The sequence below is a fragment of the Nuphar pumila genome, chromosome 2, assembly GCF_984573655.1.
Source record: "Nuphar pumila chromosome 2, dmNupPumi1.hap1.1, whole genome shotgun sequence".
Lineage (NCBI taxonomy): Eukaryota > Viridiplantae > Streptophyta > Magnoliopsida > Nymphaeales > Nymphaeaceae > Nuphar > Nuphar pumila.
The window spans coordinates 121,968,032-121,989,149 of record NC_143250.1 but is presented as its reverse complement, the minus strand read 5'-3'; positions in this window follow the sequence as shown (position 1 = coordinate 121,989,149).

Below are 21,118 nucleotides of genomic sequence, written 5' to 3'. Positions count from 1 at the left end.
TTGCCTGCCTTAAAGCACATATGAGCATGCTATAATTACATATTCAGTTTTTTGACTGCCTAAGAACACATATGAGCATGATAGAATCACATGTAAAGTTTTTTTTGACTGCCTTAGAACACATATGAGCATGCTATAATCACATATTCAGTTTTTTGACTGCCTAAGAACACATATGAGCATGTTATAATCACATATTCAGTTTTTTGACTGCCTTAGCACACATATGAGCATGATAGAATCACATATAGAGTTTTTTTATTGCCTTAGAGCACATATGAGCATGCTATAATCACATATAAAGTTTTTTTGCCCGCCTTAGAGCACATATGAGCTTGCTATAATCACATATTCAATTTTTTGCTTGCCTAAGAACACATATGAGCATGTTATAATCACATATTCAGTTTTTTGACTACCTTAAAACACATATGAGCATGCACAAATAACATATAGAGTTTTTTTAGTGCCTTAGAACATATATCATTTATGATAGAATCACATATAAATTTTTTTGCTTTGCCTGCCTTAGAGCACATATGAGCATGCTATAATCACATATTCAATTTTTTGACTGCCTTAGCACACATACGAGCATGATCGAATCACATATATAGTTTTTTGCCTGCCTTAAAGCACATCTGAGCATGGTAGAATCACATATAGAGTTTTTCTAGCTGCCTTAGAACACATATGAACATGCTATAATCACATATTCAATTTTTTGACTGCCTTGGCACACATATGAGCATGATAGAATCACATATATAACTTTTTGCCTGCCTTAGAGCACATATGAGCATGATAGAATCACATATAGAGTTTTTTTATTGCCTTAGATCACACATGAGCACATGATAGAATCACATATAGTGTGTAATTTATTTCATTATATTTTGTTTATCAATACTGACTGTTCTTTTCTTGTGTAGGCTGCTAGCGATAATCAGCGTAGCGGAGCTGAAGGGACAGATAAAGACAATGAACAAGAAGACGCACAAAATCTTGGCGATGATTAGAGAACTGTGTTGAAGAAGTTCTATTTTTTTATGTTTTCTAATTGTAATTGTTGAATTGTAAATAATTAAACTTGTTAATTTTAAGGTGGAACGATTAATTGTTGTAGATTCTTGTTATATGGATTTTTTTGTGTGGTTTGTTTTTTATTTACAAGAAATATAAATTGTACAAGAAATATAAATTGTACCGTTCTCGGTATTGAATTTTCAAAAAAAAAAATTAGTTTTTTTTCGTGTTTGCGATGAATTAGCGACAGAACCATCCGTCGCTATTCATATAAATATAGCGACAGAAGTAAATCCGTTGCCAAGCCGTGGTCGTCGTTTAGTACCGGCGGATTGGCGACGAAATACAGCGCTCGTTAGTCCGTCGCAATGAGCGACGGACCTGGCGACAGAATAAATCCATCGCCAGTTAGCGTCGAAAAATTCGCGACATAAGCATACCGTCGCCTCGGCGTCGTTAATCCGTCGCTACGCCTGTTAGTGACGGAATGTGGTCGTCGCTAATCTACTGCTTTGTTGTAGTGTCAATCAGGCTACCATCAAGAATAAGTATCATTTACCACGTATCGAGGACTTGTTCGATCAATTGTAGAAGGTGAAAGTATTTTTGAAGATCATCCTTAGAATTGGGTACCATCAACTGAGAATTAAGGATGAGGATATCCCAAAGACTGCCTTTCGAACGAGGTATGAATATTATGAGTTTGTAGTTATGCCTTTGAGTCTCACTAATACGCCAACAACCCTGATGGATCTCATAAATTGAGCAGTTCGACCTTATGTGGATATATTTGTGATTGTATTAATCGATGATATCTTAATTTACTTGAAGAATTTGAAGCAGTATAGTGAGCATTTGCAGATCATATTAGGAGTCCTTAGGGAGCATCAATTGTTTGCTAAGTTCTCCAAGTGTGAATTTTGGCTCGAATAAGTCATGTGATATCTAGAAAAAGAGTATCCGTGGATCCAGCCAAAGTGGAAGTTGTACTGGATTGGAAGCAGCCTAAGAATGTCAGCGACATCAAGAGTTTTCTTGATCTAATAGGGTACTATCGGCAATTCATTCAAGATTTTTCAAGAATTTCTTTACCTATGACCAAACTCCTGTACAAAAGAATCAAGTTTGAATGAACATACAAATGCAAAGAGAGTTTCCAAATTTTGAAGACAAAGCTCATGATAGCTTTTGTTTTGGCTTTGCCTTCCAGTCAAGGTGGTTTTTTAAACATGTTTGGGTTGTATTTTAAAGTAAAACAACAAAGTTATAGCATATGCATCTTGTCAATTGAAGATTCATAAACAAAACTATCCAACCCATGACTTAGAGCTAACAACAATAGTGTTTGCACTGAAGCTTTGGCGACACTACTTGTATGAAAACAAGTTTGAAATCTTTTCAGATCATAAGAGTCTCAAATATCTATTCTCTCAGAAGGAACTAAACATAAGACAACGACGTTGGTTAGAGTTGATCAAAGCCTACGAATTTACCTTATCCTATCATCGAGAAAAGTCAAATATCGTAGCAGATACGCTTAGTTGCAAGTCTCGTAGTGTTCTGGCCAATCTTGTGAGGAGTTGGAGGCTTGTGGAGGATTTCATTTCGTGGAAACCATTTTCAAATGGTCACAAAGTTATTTAGTTCTCTCTCTCTCTCTCTCTCTCTCTCTCTCTCTCTCTCTCTCTATATATATATATATATATATATATATATATATATATAAAGTCCTACCTCCAACTTGTTGACCTTGTCTTAGGGTTCGTCTCTTGAGTGTGCTCGATCCTTGTGGTCAAGCCCACTTGTGAATCAAGATTCTACTAAAAATTACATAAAAGTGTTTGTGTTCGTGTTGATGTTCCAAGTTATCCTTAAATCCAGTTATGTAACTTAGACTTTTTCAACTTTGCCAACTCCATAGTGGGCCTTCACCAACCTCAGTTCAACCCAGCCAGTCAAGCTGACCCACTTGCCCTACCTCACAAAGTTGTACAACCAACCTATGTTTAGAATTGGATTTTGCTGTAATTACCGAATTCTATCCTAAATTTTAGTGTCTTTTTCTCCCTAGACTGAACCTAGTTAGCACTAAAATTTTAACCCTAGTTATCCTTAGGTGTCTTCAACCAACCCACCAAATCTTAGCTACTAACTTCATCCCAGTTAGGAGAAGCAACCCTCGCACTAGAACTGATCAAACTTGAAAACCAGTCATGGGCAGATTTTTTGTAGTCTGATCATGGACTCATAAATCTCTACCAAATGAAGTTTGACTCTCTAGTTTGTTGCAGCGTCTTTCCCCATGTGTCCCCTAGTTACCCTCTAAATTTCAACCATTTTTGTTTAGCCAAGTAGGAGAAATAGTATTTTTTCTAAAGTGTATCAAAAATTACAAAACCTGTTTTTGACTTAGATCCTATCTTAATCAGAGTCTCAACTCGAACCCAGTTTCACCCTGGGCCCAATTGAAACACATCCAACCTTAAATAGTTTGGGAGCAGTAAAATCAGCAAAAACGTGCAACCTACACAGAATTTCTGTCAGGACCAAAATTTCATTATGACTTTGAGAGGTCGTATGTCCCAAACTGGAACTCAAACAATTTTTTTTTTATTGCTCCTACATGTCTAGAACATCCTTCTAAAATTTTAGAATTTTGGGGTTCACCATTTTAAAAAACTATAAAATTCTTTAAGATTGGTTGGAATAGAAATAATAGGACAACATGCATTTCAATAAGCACATAAAGAATTTTACGTTTTTCATAAAGAAACACCATAATCATGCATCTCGTAATTTTGATTCAACATAAACAAATTGTATACATGTATGCACACATCTAAGCATGATAGAATTAGATAAATCTAATTCATAATATGAATCAAACACAAGATCCAACGTAATTAATATATATATATATATATATATATATATATATATATATATATATATATATATATATATATATATATATATATTTTAAATTAGTTTCACATAGATGTATCTTATTCATGAATTTTAAATCAGTCATGAACAACCAATATCAGATTTAACATAAACCTAATCTAATACATGTTTTACATAAATAAATCTTACATAAAACATGGATCAAGAATCATATAAAATGATTTTCCAAAGCATCACTTGATTTATGCTATAACTCTCGAAAACGATTTTGAATATTTTAATACTCTATGGACGGTATAACATCAGTCCCTTTATCAACCATAATATATATATATATATATATACATCTTAGAATCAAATCCCAACATGCTCATGCTCTTTAGCATCATACATATATCAATAATTAGAGTGTACTTAGCTCGAATTCAAAAAAAAAATTGTTTTCTCAAAAGCATGAATACTAACCCAGCTTTTCTTCTATGTATGTGCACCTCCAATGAACAACCCAGCTGTAAACCTCTCCAAGGGAGGGTAGTGTGATAGGAAGGAAGAAGAAAGAGAGAAGAGAGAGAAGTAGAAATTAGAGGGGTGTGTGGGAGGTCCCTCCTTATATAAAATTCATATGGGATCTCCTAATCCCATTAGTTAAGTCCCTCTAGTTTTTTTCTAAATTTATTATTTACATGTTCATTAAAATCTTAAGCTAAATTGGATTTTTAAGCAAATAAGAAACTTTGAAATATCTTAGACAATACAAGTAGAATGGGCCCACATGGGGAGGGGGAGGGGGGTGTCCCACCATATGAGTCTATCTTGCCTAACTAATTAATTAAATTACTAATCCCAAAATCTACTAAATTCCTAATTTAAATCCAAATCCAAAATTGAATCCAAATTTTATTTAAATTAAATTCATATCCAATCAAAATCCAAATTAACATCAAAATTAAATTCATGATCCAAATTCAATTAAATTATTTATTTAAATTCATATTTAATTCAAATCAAAATTCAATTTAATCTTAAATTCAAATTAAATTGAAACTCAAATTAGAATCAAATCTCAAATGAAATTCAACTTCAAATTGAAATTAAAATCTCAGATGAAATTCAAATCAAATTAAGATCCAAATTCACTTGAAATACACACTCAAATTTAAATTTTAATTGAAATAAAAATTAAAATTCAGCCCACAATTGAGACAAAATTTATCTTTATTTATTAAATAATTATAAAAAAAATTCATAAGTATTACATTTTCAAAAATTAGGTGCTATGTGAAACTATTAGGGATGTTAATGAACCCGATATTAACTCCGTTTAGTTGTATTTGATAAGCAAAAACAATATCCTATTACAATCACATGCAGGTATCATTTTGATTTTTTGCTATCTAATATGAGAAAATATTCTAATTTGACTAATAAATGAATCAATTTACATGTAAAAAAGTGGATCTTGTACGAGCTTGTCACCATCCCAATCTGATTTAGAATTCAAATGCATTTCGCCTTCTTATTCAGATAGGATGTCGATTTTGGTATTTGACAACATCCTATCCGAATCCGATCAGTGTGTCCATGAAAAACTATGGTTAATACCGTCAGAGTAACCCTGACCTGATCCACACTTGAAAAAAAAAAAAAACCAGGAAGGGAAAAAGAAGGAACAGTGAAAAGGGGGAATGATTTTCACTCGGATCACAACAAATGCTAGAGTTTGTGTCAATGGTTGAATCATTCTCTGCACCTACCTCTTATCTTTACACCTCGCACCAACTTGGAACGAACTGACATGACTCACTCCGGGTCACATGTCAGTTCGTAGGGTACCCCTCAATGAGATTTCGTTTTGATCATATGGGACTTGATACATGATTCATTCAGTATACCGAACTTGTGTGCAGGACTATTTGACGATCCCAAAATCAAGGGTTACAAAAAATACAAAATTTTGTTATTTAAAAAATCATATTTTTCATTAAAAAAAAGATGATCTAAGGTCGGTTATTATTAAATCGATCTTACTGAATCTGTCTATAAGGTCAGATTTGATCAAAAAACTTGCACCATAAGATTTAAGAATAGTATGAAGATGGGGATGGCATTGGAGAAGAGTGGAACCCAAGTCGTGGGCCCCAGCCCCCACGCTCCCTTGTCATCCCCAACACCGGCGACTTGCCTACCTGACTCCCCACCCTCCCAAACAAGGTCCACTCTCCCCTGTCCCTTCCATACACGCCCTCATTTTCCCTTCGTTTACTTCCCCATTTCTACACTGTCACATTGTTTTCCTAGAAATTGGCAACGATTACAGAAAACAGCTCGGAATTTGGGTTGTTACCTTCAGTTTGCTTCCTTAAGGCCAGGTTTTTATTGGCGGTCAAAACTGCCGCTAAGGCAATGTTTCAATGAAAAAAAAATTGTCTGATTTGCGTTGGACATTTCGAGTGTTTAATGATTCACTTATATATATATATAGTAATGGGTCCATGCTAAACCCATTTGGGGATAGTGCCAAATGGGTTTTTTCGGACTTTTTCCATTTTATTTTTAAATTATGACCGTACAGATGTGATCTATGTACTTGATTTTAGAGGGATCAGCTCTTGAAGAGTTTGATTTCATTACACGGGTGGGTTTTTATAAAGTTTGAAAAATCAACGGTCGAAAATATTTGTAAATTTTTTTAGGCTCCAAACATCATTTTTTCATTGAAAACACATGATCCAGGTGTGGCTTCTTAGTAAATCTACTATGTCCAACACATTTATAGGGCTGAAACCGCATAAAAAGCACTGCAGAAGCCCGAAAAACATAGCACTGACCTATTTTCTTATGAAAACTTACAAAAAGATGTGGTAAATGAAACATGTTAATAGATTTCTAATGTTTTTATCTCATAGATGTGTTCAACAAGATTGATTTATTAGAAATTGACACTTAGGTTCAGTTTGCATGTCACGAAAAAGAGGGCTTTCCACGAAAACACACGCAACCCTATGCATTTTTGTGAGGCCCACCACCATGACCCAAACACGAGCACATCTTTTCTCATGAAAAGAGAAACTCATTTTCAATGTTCCACCCTCCCTTTTCGTGGTAATGGTTCTTGGGGGGAGGGGGATGTGGTAGATCCCTCTTCTGCGAAAGAGAACTCCATGGAAAGGCTATTGTGGAGCTATTCTCCAAGACATAGAAACACAGTCTTATTAGATCATGCATTTTAGATGAAAAAATAATATTTGAAGCTTAAAAAATTTATAAAAATTGTATGTTGTTGATTTTTTAAACCCTATAAAAATCTATTCATGCATCAAAATCAAATGCTCCAAAAAAGTGATTCCTATAGAAAAAACATATAGAACAAATCTATACGATCAAAAAAAAAAAAAAACAATAGACATCCAATAATGTGTATCATTTAGCACTGCACCCATTTTGTAGGTTTTTATTTCTCTCTCTCTCTCTCTCTCTCTCTCTCTATATATATATATATATATATATATATATATGAGCATAAAATTAAATATCCAATGCATCGAAAAGCGGTCGGATGCACACATGCACCATCCGCTTGTTGTAGTTAAAAAAAATCTCTTTAGTGATGCGCTTAGAGTGTTGCTAAAGCCACGAGATTTTTTATTTGACTTTTTGGATGTCAGTGAAGATCATGTGCCTGATTTTGTTCAAACAAGAAGGTTGGATGTTATCTCTCTCTCTCTCTCTCTCTCTCTCTCTATATATATATATATATATATATATATATATATATATATATATATATATATATATATATATATATATATAGTTAGTTAGTTAGTTAGTTAGTGAAGGGTAGCTGCTTAATGAAATATGCTTCATGATGCCTACTTAGCAGGTTTTTCAGGTTTTTTTATTTTATTTTAAAATTTTGACCATACATATGTGATCTATGTACTTGATTTTATAGGGATCAGCTCTTGAAGCATTCAATTTGGACACATGAGTGGATTTTTATAAGGTTCGAAAAAATCAATGGTCCAAAATCTTTGTAAATTTTTTAGGCTCCAATTATCATCTTTTCATCAAGAACACATGATCCAGGTTTGGATTCCTCATAAATCGATCATGCCCAACACATTTATGGGGTGAGAACTGCAAAACAAAACAACAAAAGATCTGAAAAACCCATTAAAGACGTATTTCACAAGCACCTACCCATTTCTCATATATATATATATATATATATATTAGTTTGACTCCACAAAAGTTTTATTTGGTTTTGTTGGGTTTCAACTTTAATTTTTAGATTTGGATTGAGCTAAGCCAAACAATCCAAAGGGTTATCTAAGATAATATATCAAATGTTCATGTGGATTTAGGAAGAAGCTGTGGCAAAGAAGAATGAGAAGAATCAGATAGAATGCAAGACTTACGGATAGACTCTTGAAGAAAAGTGAATAAATACATTCCTGAAATTTCAGAAAAATCAAGGGAATTTAGAAAAGAATTTCCAGGGTTTTTGAGGAAATTTTGATCTGAAAGAGAAAAGAATGAAGATAGAAGAAAATAATACACCTGGGTTTGAAAATAAAGGAAAATTTTTGAATAATATACTCAGTGCCTCAGTCAGAAAATCTGAATCGGGTGTGAAAAAATTTATTTTGAAAACACCCTTGTTTGATTCTCACCGGGTGAAGGGTTCTTGTCATCAAATATCAGTGTGTGTGAAAATTAGTTCCTCCTAACTAAACTAAGTGTGGGCAGTGTTGGATTTTGATATTTCATGCTGACCTTATGAATGTGTTACATTTGCTAGGGACTAATTGCTGGACTATTTTTCTACTAATTCTACTAAACTTAGCATATAGATCACGTTAGATTTTAAAACAAAACAAAAAAAAAAGTTGAAAATTAAGACTGCCGACACTCCCTATTGTTAGAGAAACGGATTACTTTATATATATGTCAAACACCTCGCGTCCTGGAGGAAGGTGGTTCAATGGTTGTACCCAATGTTGTGTTAGGAAAGTTTTAAATTATTAATGGTTACTATCAAAAGTGTTTTGAAAAGTTTAGTCCCATATCTAAGAGAGAAAAGCTTTTCAAGAGGTTTAAATAGAGAGTTTGTAATCTATTCTTTACTTTGGTAAGCCTTGATTATTTAGGTGGATTGCGGACGTTGCTGCGCATCGTGCAGCAACGGACGCGCCGTTCGCGCACACGCGCGCGCGCGCGCGTGCGTGCGCAAGGGCGCTTGAGGCGCAATGTGGCGTTTTGATGGCGCACTTCGCACGCTCGCAGCGGTGCGAGGTGCATATGAGGCGCAAATATCCATTTTGATTTTTCGGTTTTGAGACATCTGGCCGTTTGAAAGGTTTTAATAGCATTTATATTGAGTTTAAGGCGCTTTGTGACTGTTGGACGGTTTTGGAGGCCTTTGATTGACAGTCAAAGGTGGGTGACCGTTCAGGTACCTTTCATCCTATTTTCAAACTGTCAGATTTATGGCCTTTAATCTAATTTATCGCAAAACGTTTTGGCCTCTCTAAAAGGTTATAAATATCTTCTATCTTCGTCTTTTGGATATCAGAATTTCTGACTCTCCAGTTTTCTCCTTTCTTTCTTCTCGGTTTGGCTTGCAGAGTTCATGTGTGGGAGAGGTCATCTGTTCTTGCGAAGCAGTGACTCTCTTGAGGTTCAAGCCTAGTTGTATCCTGGGAACTCAGTCGTAACAAAACCCTTTTTCGCATCTTCGGAATTTCCGGAGTGGGGCGATTGAAGTTCTAAAGATAGCGATCTTAAGAACGTGCCTCTAGGCTTGAATTCTCTTTTCTGAAATCCTGTTTTCACTAGGTTGGTATAACAATTTTAGAACTTCAAGCATGGCCTCTGGTTCGACATCCAACTCCATCAATCTGCTTAGCCGTGACCTTGAAAAACTTGATCGATTTGATGGGTCAAACTTCAAGCGGTGGCAATCAAAGGTATCTTTCTTGCTGTCCGAACTGCATATCGACTATGTCCTCAAAAAGTCTTGTCCCACTGTCGTTGCTGGAGAAGTTGAGACAGAAGAACAGAAGAAAGAGCGAGAGAAGTGGCATACTGACAACTACAGATGCAAAGGGCATATCCTGAACACTTTAGCCGATTCACTCTTTGACCTGTATTCACCATTGGAGTCGGCTGGAGAGTTGTGGAATGCTCTCGAGATCAAGTACAATGCAGAAGATGCTGGTAACAAAAGGTTTATAGTAGATCAGTATGTTAATTTTTCTATTGTTGATGATAAGCCTATACTTGCTCAAATTCATGAGATGCAAATACTGGCCTATAAGATCAAAGGAGAAGGTATGTATCTTGATGATGACTTTCAAGTTGCTGTCATCATTGGGAAGCTGCCTGATTCCTGGAAAGAATATAGGAATCACCTAAAACATAAAAATGAGAAAATCACTTTAGATGGCCTTCTTAAGGACATCAGAATTGAGGAAGAGACTCGTCTTCGTGACAAAAAGAATTCGAGTCCTAAAGAAGGTTATCCTAAAGTGAATTTTGTTAGTAACAAGGGTGGCAAAATCATGAAAACCCAGAAAATCAAAAAGAATTTTGTGAAAGGGAAAAAGCCAACTGATAAAAAGAAAATTAGTTGCTATGTTTGTGGCAAGTTTGGCCATTTTGCTAGAGAATGCAGAGAACGGAAGAGGACTGGTCCTAAGCCAAATGAGTCAGAGGAGAGGCTTGTTGCTGTAATCTCTGAAACCTTTATGGTGGCTGCAAATAAGGACTGGTACCTGGATACTGGTAGCACTGTTCATGTGGCAAACGACAGGAACTTGTTCAAGTCGTATGAAGTAGTGGGGGAGGGATGCAATCTCTTTATGGGAAACTCTTCCTCAACTAAAGTGCTGGGAAAAGGGAGTGTGGAAATTAAGTTCACCTCCGGGAAAGTCCTAACACTTGAGAATGTCCACTATGCTCCAGAAGTTCGGAAAAATTTAATCTCTGCAGATCTCCTGTCACGAAATGGTTTTAAGATTGTTATTGAGTCTGGGATTGTAACTGTGACCAAAGGGAAAATCTTTGTAGGAAAAGGGTTTGCCACTGGTGGTATGTTCAAGATGAGCATAAATGAAGCTACTACTTCTGTTTATATGGTTGACTCTTATTTTCTTTGGCATTCAAGATTAGGACATATAAATTCTCGTTGCATTCATAATATGAATAACTTTGGTCTTCTTCCGTGTCATGTGAAAATAGAACATAAACATAAGTGTGAGACATGCATTCAAACTAAGCTAACTAGACTCCCGTTTCCTAGTGTAGAAAAGAATTATAAATTGCTTGAATTAGTGCATTCTGATGTGTGTACGATGGATAATGTTTTGAGTCGTGGTGGCAATAGGTACTTTATTACCTTTATAGATGATTACTCAAAATTTTGTTATGTTTATTTGTTGAAACATAAATCTGAAGCATTTTCCAAATTTCTTCTTTATCTAGCTGAAGTACAAAATAGGTTTAAAACAAAGATTGTACATTTAAGAACAGATAGAGGAGGTGAATACTTAGGTGGAGAATTTGATAAATTCTGTGAAGATAATGGTATTATCCATCAAACGTCAGCTCCTAGAACTCCTGAACAGAATGGAGTAGCAGAAAGGAAAAACAGAACACTTGTAGAAATGATGAATGCTATGCTTCTTAATACGGGTTTGCATTCCAACTTATGGGGAGAAGCTATACTTTCTGCCTGTTATATTCTTAATCGAGTTCCTTATTCCAAATCTGATAAATCACCTTATGAATTGTGTTTTGGTAAGAAACCTAATCTTAGTTATTTTCGTGTTTGGGGTTGTTTAGCATATGTTAAAATTCCAGAAAATAAAAGGAAGAAGGTTGGACCTAAAGCATTTAAATGTGCATTTGTTGGGTATGCTGAATATAGTAAAGCATATAGATTTTTGGACATTGTTAATGATGTTATTGTAGAATCTAGAGATGCATCTTTCATAGAACATAAAAATGCATTTGATTCTCTTCTTGATGGCAGCCGGATTATAGTAGATGAACTTCCTGTAAATGACATGATTGAATATTCTAATGAATGTGTTGATGAACCAGAAACTGAAGTTAGACTCAGTAAACGTATTAGAAAACCAACTAATTTTGGTTCTGACTTTTATACATTTCTAATTGAGAATGATCCTGTGTCTTTTCAAGAGGCTATGTCTTCTCAAGATGCTGCCTTTTGGAGAGAAGCTATTAATGATGAAATAGAATCAATTATGTCTAATAATGTTTGGAAATTAGTGGATTTACCTGTTGGTTGCAAAACTATTGGCTGCAAATAAATTTTCAAAAAGAAATTAAAAGCTGATGGTACAATCGATAAATTTAAAGCACGTTTGGTTGCAAAAGGCTTTAAACAAAAATAAGGTATTGATTATTTTGATACTTTTGCTCCTGTAACCAAAATATCTACTATTAGAATTCTGATTGCCATGGCTGCCATATATAAGCTTCAAATCCATCAAATGGACGTGAAAACAGCCTTTTTGAATGGAGAATTAGATGAAGAGATATATATGGAGCAACCTGAAGGTTTTGTAGTGCTAGGGCAAGAGCGCAAAGTTTGCAAACTTGAGAAATCCTTATATGGATTAAAGCAAGCCCCTAAGCAATGGCATGAAAATTTTGATAGTTCTCTGGTGCATAATGGTTTTAAAATTCATGATGCGGACAAATGTGTCTACAGTAAAGTAGATAGTGGCTCAATTATTATTATTTGTTTATATGTTGATGATATGCTTATTTTGGGTAACAATAGTGAATGCATAAATCAAACAAAAAGATTTTTATCTTCCTTGTTTTGTATGAAAGACTTGGGTGTTGCAGATGTTATTTTAGGAATCAAAATAATAAGAAATAAAAATGGCATCATATTATGTCAATCACACTATATTGAGAAAATTCTTACAAAGTATGAATATCTTAATAGTTCACCAGCATGCACCCCATATGATCCAAATATGAAATTGACTCCTAATGATGGTGCTAGTGTTCAACAATTAAAATATGCCAGTGTTGTAGGTAGCCTTATGTATGCAATGAACTGCACAAGGCCTGACATTGCCTATGCAATGAGTAAAGTGTGTAGATACACTAATAATCCTGGTCATCAACACTGGAATGCAGTGAACAGGATTCTTAGATATCTAAAGCATACTTTAGACTATGGAATTCACTATACCGAGTTTCCTGCTGTTATTGAAGGGTATAGTGATGCAAGTTGGAATACTGACTTTGAAGATTCCAAGTCTACGAGTGGTTGGGTTTTTACCCTTGGAGGAGGAGCAGTTGCATGGGGGTCTAAGAAACAGACCTGTATAACTCATTCTACAATGGAATCTGAGTTTATTGCTTTGGCATCTGCTTGTAGAGAAGCTGAATGGCTTAAGAATATGCTAGTGGATATTCCACTAGGTGAGAAGCCTATACCTGCTATTTCAATGTTTTGTGATAGCCAATCAGCAATATGTAAAGCAGGTAATATGAAATACAATGGGAAGTCTAGACATATTAGTCTAAGACACAGTTTTATAAGACAAATGATTGATGACAATATTATTTCATTGAAATATGTGAAGTCATGTCAAAATTTGGCAGACCCATTTACGAAAGGCCTTTCGAGAGATGTCATCAATAAAACATCGAGGGGAATGGGAATTAAGCCAATTAAGTCATCACCTAAGGATACCCAACCTAGAGCGTTGGAGATCCCACATGCATAGGTTCAATGGGAAACGAATTGGTGAATGACATATATTGAGCATATTTATGTAAGCCCATTACTGATGTGTGCTCATGAGCTGTAACTAATATGAGGGTTGAGCTAATAGCTCTTAATGAGTTTGTAGGCCTTAAGGCTAAGGTGTGTGTTACAGTACACCTAGACAAACTCACCTATATGAGTGTTGAAATGTGAGCCGTTTCTTATGAGAATTGGCAATTCTCTAGAGCACTCATGAATCCAGGAAAGCACAAGGCTCTAAATGTGCCAACATGAAATCCACACAATCGAACTTTTGGAAACCGATGTATGATTGAAAACTCCGTTAACAATATAAGGAGCTAAGTTCAAGGTAAGTCCACTTAGCACCTTGGTTAATTTAGGTTTTCTTTCAAATAGTGGGGGTTCAAGTCATGCAGACACTCTCACTAATGCATAGGTTTCTATGCAAGCCAAATATATTTTAAAACTAGTGGGGGATTGTTAGGAAAGTTTTAAATTATTAATGGTTACTATCAAAAGTGTTTTGAAAAGTTTAGTCTCATATCTAAGAGAGAAAAGCTTTTCAAGAGGTTTAAATAGAGAGTTTGTAATCTATTCTTTACTTTGGTAAGCCTTGAGTATTTAGGTGGATTGCGGACGTTGCTGCGCATCGTGCAGCAACGGACGCGCCGTTCGCGCACACGCGCGCGCGCGCGCGTGCGTGCGCAAGGGCGCTTGAGGCGCAATGTGGCGTTTTGATGGCGCACTTTGCACGCTCGCAGCGGTGCGAGGTGCATATGAGGCGCAAATATCCATTTTGATTTTTCGGTTTTGAGACATCTGGCCGTTTGAAAGGTTTTAATAGCATTTATATTGAGTTTAAGGCGTTTTGTGACTGTTGGACGGTTTTGGAGGCCTTTGATTGACAGTCAAAGGTGGGTGACCGTTCAGGTACCTTTCATCCTATTTTCAAACTGTCAGATTTATGGCCTTTAATCTAATTTATCGCAAAACGTTTTGGCCTCTCTAAAAGGTTATAAATATCTTCTATCTTCGTCTTTTGGATATCAGAATTTCTGACTCTCCAGTTTTCTCCTTTCTTTCTTCTCGGTTTGGCTTGCAGAGTTCATGTGTGGGAGAGGTCATCTGTTCTTGCGAAGCAGTGACTCTCTTGAGGTTCAAGCCTAGTTGTATCCTGGGAACTCAGTCGTAACAAAACCCTTTTTCGCATCTTCGGAATTTCCGGAGTGGGGCGATTGAAGTTCTAAAGATAGCGATCTTAAGAACGTGCCTCTAGGCTTGAATTCTCTTTTCTGAAATCCTGTTTTCACTAGGTTGGTATAACATGTTGTTAGTATCGTTATGGGCCTAGTGAATCGGTCGAATACTGATTCTCATGTGAATCGTTCTGGATCAGCTAAAAAATAATTAAATTTTTTTTATGTCAATCAAAACTTGACATGTGTTAAAATTATTAAAATAATATTAAAAGATTAACTTTAAGTATTCTTAATATTTATTAAAAATAACCGATTCAGGTTAATATCATATCGATTTTCTGACGATACGGTAGCTATTGGACGATTCAGGCAGATAGTGACAACATTGGCTGTACCAAGCTAACATAAACTCAAGGTTTGGCTGCCAAGCTGTGCACGTTGTTAGTAACCACAACGATCCTCGCTCGGTTCTGATTGGTTCCTTCCGTGCATGGTTGTAATATTGCAAATATTTGGGCATCGAGTGGCTGTCAGGTTTGCAGATTAATTTTAAGTGTGCTGTGCACATCATCACCGTTCATCATTACTTGGGGCCCACAGCTGACAGGCTTTTCATTTTTTTTTTAAGAAAATTTTGTTTAGGCCCCATTTTCATTGTGAAAAAAAGTAATATTTGTTAATAACGACGAAACTATTTCATATTATTTGGAGTTTTCTTCCAATGTTGTCAGTATCGGTATCGGCCCTGAATTGTTGGGCCACCGATTCAGTTGCCGATACCGATACGCAAGTGAATCGTTTCTGTATAAGCTAGAAAATAATAAAAATTTATTATGTATCAATCATAACGTAATACATGTTAAAACTATTAAAATAATATTAAAAAATTATTTTTAGTAAATTTTTGCATTTATTTAAAAAAAAAAACGAATCAGGGTGAAGCTTATCGATTTTCTGCCGATATGATGCCTAAACATTGGTTTTTTTTGTTTCATTGGTCCTTATAGATGCAATCTACTAGGTTTTATTTAATAAAAAATTTAGAGTTTCAAAAATCATAGCTGAAAATGCATTAAAATTTCACAACTCAAAACATCATATTTTTAAATCAAAATAATACGATCCATGGTTTGATCTTTGGCAAACAAACCATACTGTACACATCTACGTGATCAGATTGAGTGGACAAAGAATGAAGAGCAGATCAGGTGATCTGTCAAATCACTTTAAGAAAGTGATTCCACATCTTCACCGTTCATTTCTTCATCCCATAATAACCTCATGGTCTTATGTACATTGTGGACGGTGAGGATTCCAAATCATTTTTTCCAAAAGTGATTTGGACTTGATATTCTCTCCAAGTTATTTATATCTCAATAGTTTTATGCCTTCCATAATACTAATAATAACTCAATGATAAAAATAATTGAAGACGATAACTGTAGAAAAATAATCAAATGTCTTTTACAACTTGTTCTTTTCTTTTGTTTTATAAAAAAACAGGTCATAACGGACAAGAGAAGTCTGGTTAAAATGTTTCCATGTTTGCTACAAAACATGGGGAAGCATTGGGTCTTACCAGTTACGGAAGAAGTCTTTTCTTCTAAATTTTGTCTGCAATCAAACAGTGCCTTCCGAGATGTTTGTTTCATGCCAATAGGTGGGAATGAGGCCCACATTCAGGTTAAACACAGGGTGAGGGTGAGGAACAAACGCCTAATGGAGCCCACAAAACATAAGTACTGACTCCATTTTCCTAAGAAAACGGGGTAACAACATTCCCCTTAGGGAATGAATTTCCCTCGAGAAACAGTTTGGTTGGAAATTGCTTCCACCCATCAAGCAGGTAACAAGTGTCCTCTTAGGGTACATTTGGTTGTGTTTTTGAAAAGTGAAAATAATGTACAAAAGACATTCACTTTAAAAATATCATAAGACTTCAAATCTCATGAGAAAGTGAATCTCACACAAATGATGATTTACTTTCTAAATCTCACCTGCAACAATTCACTTTTTATGAGATTTACTTTTTGAAAATTGTGCGTCAAAAAAGTTTTATGTTTAATTGCCTTTTGAAAAACTTTTTTGAACCTCACCAAGGACATGACATTGGATAAAAATGATTGGAGGAGAAGGATTCATGTGGAAGACCCATAATGATTTTTTTTTGGTTCATATCGCCAACCCCAATTGTTTTGGGATGAAGGCGTAGTAGTAGTTGTTGTTGTTGTTGTTGTTGTTGTTGTTGTTGTTGTTGTTGTGCCTTTTGAAAAAGGTTTCAAATGAAATTCACTTTTCTGATATCTCATGTGATTTCAAATCACATGAGATACAACCAAAAGTAAAGGTTGATTTTGCTTTTCACATCTCAAAAAACAGTCATTTGCATCAAGCTCAAAATTTCTTCTTCCTTGCGGCTTCTAAAGCACACACTCAACAACGGAAATGTCAAAATGGACCCGAGTCTGTTAATTATATTTAATAAAACTACTAAACTAGCTCTATTACACTACACAAAAACAGTTGATTAGCGACGGAATTTAGCGACGGCGTTATATCGTCGCTACTTAGCGACGGATTAACGAGAGAAATGAATCTGTCACAATAATTGGAGAATTTTACGAAACTAACGACAGATTATATTCCCTCGCAAAATCCGTTGCTACTTAGCGACAGATTGTGCGAGAGAATATTTTGTCGCAATAAATACGGCAGTTCGCGACGAAATTGCGACGGCTAAAATTCCGTCGCAAAATAACGACAACCTAGGCGACGGAATATTTTCTGTCGCCTTTTTCGTTTTTTGAATTACGATGGCTTAGCGACGGAATTAATCCGTCGCTAAGCCATCGCGAAATGTCGCATTACCCCTAATCCCAGCCCTCTTTTTCCTTTCTTCTTTCGCTGCTCCCGCCCGCCGCCCTCTCCCTCCTGCCGCCCTCTTCTTTCGGCCGCCCTATCCATCCCGTCGACCTCTCTGCCGGCCCCCACCGTTCGCCGGAAGTCGATCTCCGTCAACCTTCCGTCGCCGCCGCCCGGAGCAATCGCAGGTATTTCCGGGCCCCACTGTTAAATGGATTGGGGGTCGACCCCCTGCGTTTTTCGGCAGAGGGTCGACTCCGCCAGGCGGTCGACCCCGGTAGGGGGTCGACCCCCTGCCGTGTCCGGACGGGGGTCAACCCCGGCAGGGGGTCAACCCCTTGTTATGTCCGGCAGGGGGTCGACCCCGGTAGGGGGTCGACCCCCTGCCGTGTCCGGCCAGGGGGTCGACCCCCTGCCGTGTCCGGCCGGGGGTCAACCCCGGCAGGGGGTCAACCCCTTGTCATGTCCGGCAGGGGGTCGACCCCGGTAGAGGGTCGACCCCGGCAGGCGCTCGACCCCGTCAGGGGGTCAACCCCGGCAGGTGCTCGACCCCGTCAGGGGGTCGACCCCGGCAAGGAAAAGCCCTTTCCCATTGCACCCTCTCCTTCGTTGCGCTCGAGTTCAACCCTCACACCTCTCCATCCGCAGCCTCCTGAGCCTCTCCCATGTCCGTCAGAGCCTCATCAGAGTCACCTACATGTGCCTCCAATCGCCAGAGCCACCTCAACTCATCTTCCACAAAAGCTGAGCCTCGTTGAATGCTCAGCGGGGCCCCTCCACACCTCATTTTCCAAACGGCGCTGCCCATTAGGTCTGATAATAAAAATATAATTAAAAAAAGTAAAGTTCTAATGTTAAGTGCATTTTCAGCATCAAGAAAGTTTGATTTCACATTTAGAAAAACAAATTTTTCATTTTTGAGAAGTGTCATTATAAGGTTTTATAAGCATAAAAAAAGTTGTTTGAAACAAGCTTCTTACCTTCCTCATGGCAATTTCTGCCATCTCTAGTATTCATCGGTTCTTTGTAAAGGTTTTTTTCTCCATTACAATGGGGAGGTCATCCAAATGACTTCTAACTGGTTCAAGTCATGAGCAGTGATGTGTTGTTAATGGATAGAACCTAGAAGTAACCAGCGTGGTGAAACTCGAGCAGTACTATAGTTAGGTGTGAGCACCAGAGGTGGATGAGATAGGAGATTTGGTTCCTATGCTAGGCTAAGTTGGCTTAACTAGGCTAGAGGTATTAGGTCTAGTGCAGATAATTCAATAGTGTAGTTATGTCTAGATCTCATACTTCATATACTGGAATACTGGTGGGGTAGACCCCAATTTATAACTTTTCTAGCAAATTTAGTCACAATTCCTACAAATATGATATTCGTGGATCCATATCCACCTAAGGATGAGTTGGCAGGATCCTATTGTCCTAAGTTTGAAAGGGTTTTTTTTCATAGTGACTTCATTTTAAAACATCATTTTTTTTTGTGCAGATTTCTCAACGGAACTTGCTTGTGCCCCGCCACCCGTGGTAAGTAAGTGACAAAAACAATGCAAATCGGGTAAATACCCGTGGTGAGTAAGTGATGCAAGCGCATCACATGTTATTTAATTTATTGAATGTAACACTTTATTGTTCACACACTTACTTAGTTGTTGATATCTAGGACTGCTTTGTTGGAGTTTGAAGATCATGCTGAGCAGGATTTTAATGTATGAATATGGAAGTGTTCTTATTTTTGGAGTACGGAGTCCATGCTAGGCATGATAGTAGTTAGTGGGATATTGAAGTGTGTTTGCTGCAAGTACATGTTTGACATTTGTTTGATATGAATTATTTCGATGTATTGCAATGTTTGATGTGATTGTATCCATGCTTACATGTACTTACTTTCAATTTGATTATGTCTTCCATGTGAAATTGTATACTGAAAGCATACTTCAAATGAATGTATCGTGTCATGAATAGTTTGCACATGAAAATATTAAGTTATTAATGCATGCATCATAATTCTTGTGATTGTATGACATCATATATTGCATGATAAATTTGATATTTTCTTCATCATAGCATTCTGATGGTTCTTTTTAACTGGTTAGGATACTATTCGTAATATCATACGACAAAATGACTGCAAACCGTGAATGGATCTACCGTAGGATAGTGGACAATGAGTTATCACATGAATATATGGATGGTGTTGACAGTTTTATTGAATTTGCAACGGCAAGTGTCAGTACAGTAGATCCCACAGGTCGGATTAGGTGTCTCTGCAAGATTTGTAAGAATAATCAATTTGTAGAATCTCATGGCGTTAGACAACACCTATACAGGAAGGGTTTTTTGAGTGATTATCAGAACTGGACGTTTCATGGAGAAGAATTTAAAAACGATTTTGATACACGGGTGAATGTAGTGCATAATAATCCATATACGAATTTGATATTTGATGCCGCAGGAACAGAACTGGGTTCTGCTATGAGTTCTAGTGATGTAAGAACTGTCGTAGATGAAGAATCACCAAACGATGCAGCTAGTAGATTTTATGATTTACTTAAAGATTCTGATGAGCCACTTTGGAACGGTTGTGAGAGTCACACTATCTTGTCTGCAGTTCTTCAACTAATGAATTTGAAGTCCGAGTATAATTTGAGTCAATCATGTTTTGACCGTTTGTGCATGATTGTGAAGAGTATGTTGCCCAAAGATGAGAAATTGCTACAAAATTTCTATCGTGCGAAAGTTATGGTCAACGCTCTAGGTATGGGTTACAAAAAGATTGATGCTTGTCCAAATCACTGCATGTTGTATTTCAAGGAGCAGGAAAACAACATATCATGCCCGTCATGTGGGCATCCTCGGTTCAAGCCAAAGACAAGAAGCAATGGTAGCACGAGATCAAAGGAAGTTTCATACAAGTCGCTCCGCTACTTTCCTATCACTCCTAGATTGCAGTGATTGTATATGTCTTCAAGGACAGCTAAACACGTGAGATGGCATGCAAATAAAGTTCGACACGATGAAAACAAGATCACGCATCCTGTTGACGCTGAAGCTTGGAAGCACTTTGATCGTACTCATCAGAACTTCGCAATGGAAGTGTGAAATGTTAGACTCGGTCTATGTACAGATGGATTTAATCCATTTAAGGGTAGATCAACTCCATACTCATGCTGGCCAGTATTTGTAACTCCATACAACCTTCCACCAAGCTTGTGTATGAAACGTCCAAATCTTTTCTTGTCTCTGTTGATCCCTGGTCTGACCTCACCTGGCCAAAATATTGATGTATATCTAAGGCCATTGATTGATGAACTAAAAGTACTGTGGGATGACGATGTTACCA